General features: G+C 42.3%; 1 pseudogene; it reads left to right on the top strand.

The window, feature by feature from the left end:
• The first annotated feature begins 210 nt into the window (after positions 1-210).
• LOC129395234 (uncharacterized) lies at positions 211-4077 on the top strand (annotated as a pseudogene).
• The last annotated feature ends 8807 nt before the right edge of the window (positions 4078-12884 follow it).

The following is a 12884-nucleotide window of genomic DNA, read 5'->3' as shown; positions in this document are numbered from 1 at the left end:
GTAGAGCTCCGGCATTGACCAATTAATCACAGTGTTCCTATAAGTGAAGTTGATAGGAAGCCTACTGCATTCCTACTTAATTCATACAAGGAGAAAACTTCTAGGCCTAATGAACAAAAGACTAATTTGAATTATAAAAACAGAGAATCATGGCCCGTCAATCAATTTCCAGACTTGAGCCAGTTTACAGACCCAGGACCCCTTGAATGAATGGGAGGCTGGGTCCCCTTGAGGAAAGACCCCACTACATTACTGACAATTTATGCTGTTAATCTTTCTTCCATCCTTCCCCAAGGAGACCTCTGGCCTTTTACCAGGGTAACTGTGCACTGGGGAAAGGAAAATGATCAGACATTTCAGGGACTACTGGACACTGGCTCGGAGCTGATGTTGATTCCAGGGGACCCAAAACGTCACTGTGGTCCTCCAGTTAAAGTAGGGGCTTATGGGCCGGGTGCAGTGCCTTACACCTGTAATCCCAACACTTTGGGAGGCCAAGGCAGGCAGATCATGAGGTCAGCAGTTCAAGACCAGCCTGACAAACATTGTGAAACCCCATCTCTACTAAAAATACAAAAATTAGCTGGGCATGGTGGCTTGTGCCTGTAATCCCAGCTACTCAGGAGGCCGAGGCAGGAGAATCGCTTGAACCCAGGAGTCGGATGTTGCAGTGAGCCGAGATCATGCCACTGCACTCCAGCCTGGGTGACAGAGCGAGACTCCATCTTAAAAAGAAAAAAAAGTAGGGGCTTATGGAGGTCAGGTAATTAATGGAGTTTTAGCTCAGGTCTAACTGACAGTGGGTCCAGTGGGTCCCCAGACTCATCCTGTGGTCATTTTCCCCAGTACCAGAATGCATAACTGCCGTAGGCATACTTAGCAGCTGGCAGAACCCCCACATTGGCTCCCTGACTGGTAGGGTGAGGGCTATTATGATGGGAAAAGCCAAATGGAAGCCATTAAAGCTTCCTCTACCTAGAAAAATAGTATATCAAAAACAATATTCCATCCCTGCAGGGATTGTGGAGATTAGTGCCACCATCAAGGACTTGAAAGATGCAGGGGTGGTGATGCCCACCACATCCCCATTCAATTCTCCCATTTGGCCTGGGCAGAAGACAGATGGATCTTGGAGAATGACAGTGGATTATCGGAAGCTTAACCAAGTGGTGAATCCAATTGCAGCTGCTGTACCAGATGTGGTTCCATTGCTTGAGCAAATTAACACATCTCCTGGTACCTAGTATGCAGCAATTGACTTGGCAAATGCCTTTTTCTCCATTCCTGTCCATAAGGCCCACCAGAAGCAATTTGCCTTCAGCTGGCAAGGCCAGCAATATATCTTTACTATCCTACCTCAGTGGTATATAAACTCTCTAGCTTTGTGTCATAATCTTATTCAGAGAGACCTTGATCACTGTTCACTGCCATAGGATATCACACTGGCCCATTACATTGATGACATTAGGCTGATTGGATCCAGTGAGCAAGAAGTAGCAAACTCACTGGACTTGTTGGTGAGACACTTGCATGCCAGAGGATGGGAAATAAATCTGACTAAAATTCAGGGACCTTCTACCTCAATAAAATGTCTAGGAGTCCAATGGTGTGGGGCCTGTCGAGATATTCCTTCTAAGGTGAAAGAGAAGTTGCTGCATTTGGCCCCTCCTACAACCAAAAAAGGGACACAGCACTTAGTGAGCCTATTTGGATTTTGGAGGCAACACATTCCTCATTTGGGTGTGTTATGCCGGATCATTTATTAAGTGACCCAAAAGGCTACCAATTTTGAGTGGGGTCCAGAACAGGAGAAGGCTCTGCAACAGGCCCAGGCTGCTGTGCAAGCTGCTCTGCCACTTGGGACACATGACCCAGCAGATCCAATGGTGATTGAGGTGTCAGTGGCAGATAGGGATGCTGTTTGGAGACTTTGCCAGGCCGCCATAGGTGAATCATAGCAGAGGCCTCTAGTATTTTGGAGCAAGGGCCTGCCATCTTCTGCAGATAACTACTCTCCTTTTGAGAGACAGCTCTTGGCCTGTTACTGGGTTTTAGTGGAAACTGAACGTTTGACTATGGGTCATCAAGTCACCATGTTACCCGAACTGCCTATTATGAACTGGGTGCTTTCTGACCCATCAAGCCATAAAGTGGGTTATGCACAGCAGCAATTCCATCATCAAATGGAAGTGGTATATACATGATTGGGCTCAAGCAGGTCCTGAAGGCACAAGTAAGTTACATGAGGAGGTGGCTCAAATGCCCGTTGTCTACACTCCTGCCACTCTGCCTTCTCCTCCCCAGCCTGCACTGATGGCCACATAGGGGGTTCCCTATGATCAGTTGACAGAGGAAGAGAAGACTAGGGCCTGGTTCACAGATGGTTCTGCACCGTATGCAGGCACCACTCGAAAGTGGACAGCTGCAGCACTACAGCCCCTTTCTATCACATTCCTGAAGGACATGGGTGACGGGAAATCTTTCCAGTGAGCAGAACTTCGAGCAGTGCACCTGGTTGTGCACTTTGCATGGAAGGAGAAATGGCCAGATGTGTGATTTTATACTAATTCATGGGCTAAAGCCAATGGTTTGGCTGGATAGTCAGGGACTTGGAAGAAGCATGATTGGAAAATTGGTGACAAAGAAATTTGGGGAAGAGGTATGTGGATGGACATCTCTAAGTGATCAAAAACTGTGTATCCCATGTGAGTACTCACCAACGGGTGACCTCAGCAGAGGAGGATTTTAATAATAATGTGGATAGGATGACCCGTTCTGTGGACACCACTCAGCTTCTTTCCCCAGCCACCTCTGTCATCGCCCAGTGGGCCCATGAACAAAGTGGCCATGGTAGCAGGGATGGAGGTTACACATGGGTTCAGCAACATGGACTTCCACTCACCAAGGCTGACCTGGCTACAGCCACTGCTGAGTGCCCAATTTGCCAGCATCAGAGACCAACACTGAGCCCTCGATATGGCACCATTCCTCTGGGTGATCAACCAACTACCTGGTGGCAGGTTGATTATATTGGACCTTTTCCATCATGGCAAGTACAGAGGGTTGTTCTCACTGGAAAAGATACTTACTCTGCATATGGGTTTGCCTATCCTGCAGGCAATGCTTCTGCCAAGACTACCATCCATGGACTCATGCAATGCTTTATCCACCGTCATGGTATTCCACACAGCATTGCCTCTGATCAAGGCACTCATTATTATGGCTAAAGAAGTGCGGCAGTGGGCTCATGCTCATGGATTTCACTGGTCTTACCATGTTCCCCATCATCCTGAAGCAGCTGGATTGATAGAATGGTGGAATGGCCTTTTGAAGTCACAATTACAATGCCAACTAGGTGACAATACTTTGCAGGGCTGGGGCAAAGTTCTCCAGAAGGCCATGTATGCTCTGAATCAGCGTCCAATATATGGTACTCTTTCTCCCACAGCCAGGATTCACAGACCCAGGAATCAAGGAGTAGAAGTGGAAGTAGCACCACTCACCATCTCCCCTAGTGACCCACTAGCAAAATTTGTGCTTCCTGTTCCCGCGACATTACGTTCTGCTGGCCTAGAGGTCTTAGTGCCAGAGGGAGGAACGCTGCCACCAAGAGACACAACAGCAATTCCATTAAACTGGAAGTTAAGATTGCCACCCCGACACTTAGGGCTCCTCCTACCTTTAAGTCAACAGGCTAAGAAGAGAGTTACCGTGTTGATTGTGGTGATTGACCCGGACTATCAAGATGAAATCAGTCTACTACTCTGCAATAAAGGTAAGGAAGAGTATGCACGGAATACAGGAGATCCATTAGGGCATCTCTTAGTAGCATCTCTTAATATTACCATGCCCTGTGATTAAGGTCAACGGGAAACTACAACAGCTACTATCCAGGCAGGAGTACAAACGACCCAGACACTTCAGGAATTAAAGGTTTGGGTCACTCCACCAGGAAAAAAAACATGACCTGCTGAGGTGTTTGCTGAAGGCAAATGGAATACAGAATGGGTAGTAGAAGAAAGTAGTCATCAATACGAGCTACAACCATGTGACCGGCTGCAGAAATGAGGACTGTAATTGTCATGAGTATTTCTTCCTTCTTTTCTTAAAAATATGTTTGTGCATTTATACACTTGTAGTAAGAAAATATCTCCATTTTATTTCCTTTTTCTTTTATCATGTGCCATAAGATTTATTGACTTCATATTAGCATTTAAGTATTGTTAATTTTATGTAATAGTATCTGGGTTGGGAATTGGTGCATTTCTGGTTGTCTGAAGGATAGTTGTATTATATCAGGTGTAATTATGACCTTACTATTGTCTTTATTTGAAGATTATGTATGATCTCAGGAGATGTGTATGGGTTCAAGTTGACAAGGGGTGGACTTGTGATGGTTAATACTGAGTGTCAACTTGATTGGATTGAAGGATACAAAGTATTTATCCTGGGTGTGTCTGTGAGGGTGTTGCCAAAGGAGATTAACATCTGAGTCAGTGGGCTGGGAAAGGCAGACCCACCCTCAATCTGGGTGGGCATCATCTAATCAGCTACCAGCATGGCTACAATATAAAGCAGGCAGAAAAATGTGAAAGGACTAGACTGGCCTAGCCTCCCAACCTACGTCTTTCTCCCATGCTGGATGCTTCCTGCCCTTGAACTGAACTCCAAGTTCTTCAGTTTTGGGACTCAGATTGACTCTCCTTGCTCCTCAGCTTGCAGATGGCCTATTGTGGGACCTTGTGATTGTGTGAGTTAATACTTAATAAACTCTCATATATTTACATATATATATATATAGACATATATACTTATAGAGAGCGAGACAGTGCAATGTTCCACAATACATCTCATTGAAAGGATGTTTCCCTGAGGCTGCTGTGCAACCTAGTGCCAATCAGCCCACTCTGTAATCATCTCTCACCCCGCCATTCCATAGCTCCTAAGTGTCCAAGAGGATGTGCTTCTTATTTAAATGAACAAAGATAGGAGTATAGCCCTGTAGTAATAATCACTCACTCTAAGCAACGGCTATTAACCATTTTTAAAATATATGTTTTATATAGCTATTATAAATCAAGGTTAAAATTTTCTCATAATGCAATGTAATTTCTTGTCCCCCTAAAAGTCAAAAAGATTAGATACAAGAGAAAGAAGGAACAGATAGGAGGAAACAGAGAATCAGACAGAATTCTGTTGGCTGAGTTTTTACAGAGGCAGAGCAGGGGCTCTAAAACAGTATCTGTATGTATATAACCCAAATATCAGCCTTAATTAAGTTGATTTTTAACAACAGAGATCTCAAAAGAAAAATACTTTGAAATCTTTTATTACTAGATTTTAGCTGAGACAAACAGCCTATATTTCTGGCTTTTGAAATTTTTTTTTACAAAAGGTAACTTCATATGTGAAATCAATAAGCCTTAACTGAACTTATGCATAACCACAGATGCATAAGATGGCAAGTCATTTTTACAAGATCTGAATTGCCCCAAAAGTAGCTCAGAGAAAGGAAAATTCAAGACAGGATATCAGAAGCTGTCCCTGGAGGGAAAAATAATCACTAAATGGCAAAAGCTGCACAAGTATTAATCCAGAAAGGGCTCATTCCCTAACCAGAAATAGAACCCAGGCCACCATTAGTAAAAGGCCAAGGCCTTAGCTAGTGAGTTACAACATGGGGAAGTCGCCATTGCTTTTCCCATAAGGAGTCTAGGGTAGTCATTTTTGAGCTTGGAAAGGATTTTAACTGCTCAAGAGAATTCTTAAGGCTAGCCATGACATGTACCCAAAAATTCCCACCCTCCAGATGGTGGAGACTAGGAGAAAGCACTCCCACATGCCCACAAAAAGAACTTTATGCACTGTCTCTTCCCATAGTGTTTCTCTCTTTTGGGGATTCAGGATTTGGTGTAAAAATGGGATCCTTAATTTTTGGGGATCTGTTCTGCCTCCCAGCTATGCCTGCCTATTAGGCCCTAGAAACTGCATGCCTTCCTGGCCCTGTTCCTTAAAAGGCTCCACCCTAAAGCCAGTAATCCAATTACCTTACATCTTTAAGGAAGTCTCCACCTGTAAAGGTGTCCGCTTTTCCCGGCCATCCTTTTATTTATTTATATATTTTTTTAGACAGAATCTCACTCTGTCACCAGGCTGGAGTGCAGTGGTACCATCATGGCTCACTGCAAACTCTACCTCCCGGGCTCAGGTAGTCCTTCCACTTCAGCCTCATGAGTAGCTGGAACTACAGGCACATGCCACCACACCCTGCTAATTTGTCTATTTTTTGTGAGGACAGGATTTCTTGATGTTGCCTTTTGAGTAAACTACAGGAACAAAAAGGGGGGAGAGAGAAGAGACAGATTGAGTTTGTCTCATGCCATCTTTATCGGGTCTTGTTTGAAAAGCTGTCTCCCCTCTATCAAACTAAAGGTTTTTGCCTTTTCTTAAATTTTTGAGGCCAGGCACGGTGGCTCACGCCTGTGATCCCAGCACTTTGGGAGGCCAAGGCAGGTGGATCACTTGAGGTCAGGAGTTCGAGACCAGCCTGACCAACATGGAGAAACCCCATCTCTACTAAAAATACAAAATCAGCCAGGTGTGGTGGTGCATGCCTCTAATCCCAACTACTCAGGAGGCTGAGGCAGGAGATTCGCTTGTACCCGGGAGGCGGAGGTTGCGGTGAGCCAAGATCGCACCATTGCACTCCAGCCTGGGCAACAAGAGGGAAATTCCATCTCAAGAAAAAAAAAAAAAAGAAAGAAAAGAAAACATTTTTGAGCTATCACTTCAGCTAAATGAATGATTTGTGATCCTATTTAGTGATATCAATTATTTTAAACCTTTGATATTCGACAAACTTTCCAAAATCATATTCTAAATTATGTCTTTTTTTTTTTTGCCTCATTAACCTTTTTAAGTGCAAAAGAGACATATTCGGCTGGGCACAGTAGTTCATGCCTGTAATCCCAGGACTTTGGGAGGCTGAAGCGGGCAGATCACTTAAGGCCGGGAGTTTGAGACCAGCTTGGCCAACATGGCAAAACTCCATCTTTACTAAAAATACAAAAAATTAGCCAGGTGCGGTGGTGTACATGTAATCTCAGCTACTCAGGAGGCTGATGCATGAGAATCACTTGAATCCGGGAGGCAGGGATTGCAGTGAGCCAAGATTATGCCATTGCATTTCAGCCTGGGTGACAGAGTGAGACTCTGTCTTAATTTAAAAAAAAAAAAAGAGAGAGAGAGACATACCTGGTTTATTTGGTATATTAAAATCATACAAGGACCATTGTCAAATATAAAATGGTATTTAATTTTTCTTGGGTTATATTCATATACATATGTTACTAGCATGAGTTCCAAAACTATATGATTCCTATAATTCTGATATGTCTTGGTATATGCTATGAGTAATAATTATGACTGTTGTATTAAATTATTATGTGCCACAAAAATGACCAGATTTCCTTGTTGACTGCATCTTTAACTATGGCTGTCCTAAGACTTGCCATCCACAGACAATTGTCATCTTATTTTGATCCTTTTCAAAAGGCAGTTTATAATCATCTATAGGACTGTGACAAGTGTTTTCTTGTTTTTTGTTTTTTGGAGATGGAGTCTTTGCTCTTGTTGCCCAGGCTGGCGTTCAATGACACGATCTCAACTCACTGCAACTTCTGCCTTCCAGGTTCAAGCAATTCTCCTGTCACAGCCTCCCAAGTAGCTGAGGCCACCACCACACCTGGTTAATTTTTGTATTTTTAGTAGAGATGGGGTTTCAGCATGTTGGTCAGGCTGGTCTCAAACTCCTGACCTCAGGTGACCCACTCGCCTTGGCCTCCCAAAGTCAGCTGGAATTATAGGTGTGAGCCACTGCGCCTGGCCTTGACAAGTGTTCTTGAACATAAGTCTTTGGAAAGTATTCATGAGTATTTTTAACTTTTACCAATATAGTTATTTGCATAATTGCAATAAGAATCTGTTTTCTTTTGTAACAGGACAAAATTGGAGATACTGGTTATATTACCAAGGCTTTGACTAGAATGATATGCTTTCAGATATAAACAGATTGCTTTAAGGAATCAAAGTTGACTTATAGAGCTGGTAATAGCCCCTTGGGAAAATTGGCCTCATACCTTGTGTATACAGTCCCTGTACACGGTTCCTGACCTGTGATAAGTAAAGAATGTCACTTTCTGACAAGCCCAGGAGCCCCAAGTTATCTTGAGACTGAGAGGAGAGGAATTCAACCAATTAATACAAATATTTGCAGGCAAAGATAAATCCATGGCTGAGCTCGAGGATTTTAAAAGTCCAATCTGAGATTCCTTATGAAAAAGCAGTACCAGTAAGCCAATTTTATTAAAAGAGCCTACATGTCAAATAATTATTATTGCTGCACTTTATGCAAACAGTCAGGCAAAGTATAAGACTAAAACTTATTTTGCAAATACATTTTTCCAATTATGATTTGTCTTTCATAAAAATGGGGACTGGAGAGAGAAAAATTATGTTTCAAAAAATTCTATAAGGTCGGTGGTGGCTCATGCCTATAATTCCAGCACTTTGAGAGGCTGAGGCGGGTGGATCACTTGAGGTCAGCAGTTCAAGACCAGCCTCGCTAACATGGTGAAACACCGTTTCTACTAAAAATACAAAAATAATTAGCCAGGTGTGGTGGCTTGTGCCTGAAATCTGAGCTACTTGGGAGACAGGCAGGAGAATTACTTGAACCCCGGGAGGCGAAGGTTGCAGTGAGCCAAGATTATGCCACTGCACTCTTGGGTGACAGAGTGATACCCTGTCTCAAAAACATAAAAGGAAAAAAAAACACTATAGGACACCTATTAGATTCTAGTCTTGTCTGTTTTTGGTTGTTGTTGTTTTTATTATTTTCTGCAATTTGGACTGAATCCTGAATTCTCTCTGAGCTACAAGTCTCCAAACTCATGCTTTCCAATTTTTCTTCCATTTTTCTGACCTGGACTCAATGAAATTGCTATTACCTTTTTCCTGAGGCCCTGCAAGCTGGAGCTTATTCCTTGTAATAAAGGCAAGAAAAAATGTGTCAGATTGCCACTGTCTTCTTCCTATATAACTAAAGATGCTTTGAGACCAACATCTGGATAAATTGTGACCAACACTAACCTTTGCTTTTCTTCTGTTTCCATAGAAATGCCTCCTATTAAAAATCTGTTTGCCTTCATCACATATAGAGCCCTAGCCCATCTGCAATACCACTTCCTGAAATAGGACAGAGTTGTTTAACTGAATTGATCTATTCTCTGAACTAAAAACTGACTTAAAAAGATATGGCATGGTATATTTAAATTTACTCTTTCCTGTTCATCCCAATTTGTCTACCAACAACCTCTAACACAAATCTTTCTCGACTGGTGACCCTGTGTCTGACTGGTTCTCAGAGCTATTCACCTGGATCCCTTAGGGCTTTAGATAGATAAATTCTACAAGGACTTCTGAAGCTAGGACTTTCATTCCTTATATTAGGACTCATTATCTTATAGTTTGCTGTCAACCTCCAACCAGGCTGTGAATACATCCGGACAGCTGTAAAGCAGTTTCACTACTCTTACCCTGGAGCCAACCCTATCCCAACAGCACCTCCTGTCAGCAGAAAGAAGTTAGAGCAGTTTTTGGCCTTTTCCCATCTCTGTAGCTCACACCTAAGAATAAGGTGTGGTGAAACCCAAAATGGGGGATTGAAACCACCTTTGCAAAAATTATAACAGTTAGGAAATTGTAACAGTAAAAGAGATCTGACCAAAGCAACTACATATTGCCTTTAACCTCCAAACTCCCTGGCCATGGGCCAAGCTAACTTTGGGAGATATTTAGTTTATATTTTAAATGATAATAGCCATTCCCAAAACTAAACTACCTTTGTAAAATTAATGAAAGGTCCACCCAGTTAAGAGGATGAGGGGGGCCTGAATTCTGCTAAGATGTAGGCATAAATGATTACCAGCCATTATTCTAGAGGTCACAAGATTTGCAACTTCCTCAATTACTCTAGCAAATAACATCACTATAGTATAACCTAAGATTGAGATGTCTTTTCAGGCTTTTGCATTTCTGATGACCAAATGACTCCATCCAGACCCACTATCCCAACCTGTGGCCTTCACCCAGAAGTGAACTCAGCACAGGAGGACCATTTTCCACACCCCTATATTTCCATCCACAACCAATCAGCAGCACCCATTCCCTAGCCTCCTGCCTGCCAAACTATCCCTGAAAGACCCTAGCCTCTGAAGTTTGGGGGAGGCTGATGTGAGTAATAATAAAACTCTGGTATCCTGTTTAGCTGACTCTACATGTGTTAAACTCTTTCTCTATTGTAATTCCCCTGTCTTGATAAATTGGCTCTATCTGGGAAGCAGGCAAGAAGAACTCATTGGGCAGTTACAGTATTCCCCAGTGCCTGTAACAGTGCTGACCACATAGCAGGTGAACAAGAAATATTTCCTAAATGAATGGATTAATGAGTTCTGCTGGTTTCTTATAAGGGCTATTGCCTGGGTGGGATCACAATGGTCCAGGATCTGATCCTCACTTCTGTAGGTCTAGAAACAGTTCAGTCAATGTACCAAGACTTACTTGTCTCTGTGGAGCTACCACACACTTACTCAAATTGGCAGGAAGCTCTTTTGTAGTGGAGTAGCTGCTGAGGAGAGTAATTTGAACAAACTATTATTTACTTAAATTTTTTTAAACTGCCATCTTCTTCATTGTAGAGAAGATACAAAAAAATTCTCTTGGAGCATATATATTCAGGGCAAAGGTTTTGAGAGTTTCTCTTGTTCAAAGGAGAGTAAGTAGTTATTGCTCTGAGTAAATTGATAACAGGAGGATCTTTCAGGTCTTCACTAAGTCCGCCCCTCTAGTATGCAAATCTGGGAAGAAAGCTGTAGAGCATAGGGCCTTCTGTGGTGAAGATGAATGAAAAGAATGAGAAGCGAACCTCTCCCTTCAGATTCCAAGCTAAGGAAACCTGTCAACTTGAACTAAACCACAAAGGTCCTTACCAAGGCAGGGACCTGGAAGAGAAAGCAGATCCCGGAAAAAATCACCAAGAAAATAAAAAGAGATAATCCAATGGGTGAGCCCATGCGTGAGTCATTGTGGAAAATGGGGGCCAGTAGTTCTGGGTTAATGAGCTGATGAACCTCAAAATTGATCCTGCCTGCTTCCTCCTGAAGGTAAACCATGCCCTGGTCCTGTAACTTTGTGAGCTGCTTGGACTGTTTGTCTTAAAGCATTCATGTGTGGCTGGTGCTGGAATCTGCTAGCACCCATGATAATAACAGGAACGGGGGTATAACACTGACTTTATCATTTTGGGTACCACCCACTGAGGCAACACTGCTGTATGAACTCAGGAAATTTTTTAAACTTTATCTAGAGAGCTTAAGCCAATGGCTGAACAAACCTCTAGAGAATTCACTACAGTTCAGCTCTAATCAAGTGGTTTCTGGTAACAATATTATCCAGGAACAAAGGTTCCAATTTCAGCACAAGGAGATGAGTAAGTAAGATGCTCTAATACACAATGCCCACCCCCAACCTCAGGTTAGTAAACACTTTGGAGTCAGAGACATATAAAGGTGAACATATGGGACTTGAAGAGAAAAGACAGGTTTTACACTAATTTATCCAGGTACTTTATAATTGGGAGCGGGCTAGCTTATTATTCATAACTGAATCAAAGTCCAATCATACTATAATCAAAGTAGCTCTATTACTTTTTCAAAATAAAAATTTCTTACAGTTGTCTCTTTATTGTAAAAATGCTTCATGGATATGGTAGAAACTTTAAACAATACAGAAATGTATTAAGAAACTAAAAATCACTTCTGAATCCCACCACACAGAAGTGACCACTGTTAACATTTTGGTAAACATATTTCCAAAAATCTTTCCTTGTATACCGCCACATACCCCCACCCCCACCCCCACAACCTCCTTGTATACAACACTCCTTCCCAACCCCACACACTCTTTGCCTTTCAATGACTGATAAACATCACCATGTTTAACCAATACTTAGTGACCCACTAAATGGATGTATCATAACTTATTTAACCAATCCTCTATCAATAGACATGCAGGATATCACCAATATTTTGACATTATAGATAGCACTGCAATAAACAACTACTTACATCATTTTTTGTATTTTTAAAATTTTTATGTATTTATTTACTTTTATCTGTTCTCACAATCTATTTATTATTTATTTATTCATTTACTTTTAGAGAGACAGGGTCTCATTCTGTCATCTTGTTATAAATAAAGTTTTGGTGCCACAAAAGAAATAGCACTCGAATATAAAATTTTATTTTTAATTCTCAGCAAGGCAAGTTACTTTTATAGAAGGGTGCACCCTTATAGATGGAGCAATGGTAGCACACACTTGGACAAGGGAGGGGAAGGGGTTCTTATCCCTGACGCACGTGGCCACTGCTGCTGTGTGGTTCCCCTATTGGCTAGGGTGAGACTGCACAGGCTAAATTAATTCCGATTGGCTAACTTAAAGAGAGTGACGGGGTGAGTGGTTTGGCAGGAAAAATGGTTATGGCAGAGCAGGAAATCAGAATGAGTCAGGGTGGAGAATAAGTCAGGGTGGAGCAGGTAATCGGAATGAGTCAGGGTGGAGCAGGTAATCAAAAAAGGTTGCTTTATGAGAAAGTTAAGTTTAAAAGTAGAAGGCAAAGAATTGAACAGACTGACATATTGGTTTTCTGAAGAGAAATTTAGAACTCATATCTAACAATCTAGGCTGGAGTGCAGCGGTGCAATCATAGCTCAGTCTAACCTTGAACTCCTAGGCTCAATCCTCCCACCTCAGCCTCCTGAGTAGC

Source organism: Pan paniscus, chromosome X (assembly GCF_029289425.2).
Source record: "Pan paniscus chromosome X, NHGRI_mPanPan1-v2.0_pri, whole genome shotgun sequence".
In the NCBI taxonomy this organism is placed as follows: domain Eukaryota; kingdom Metazoa; phylum Chordata; class Mammalia; order Primates; family Hominidae; genus Pan; species Pan paniscus.
Note: the sequence above shows the minus strand (reverse complement) of the source record. Positions and strands in the feature narration are given on the sequence as shown.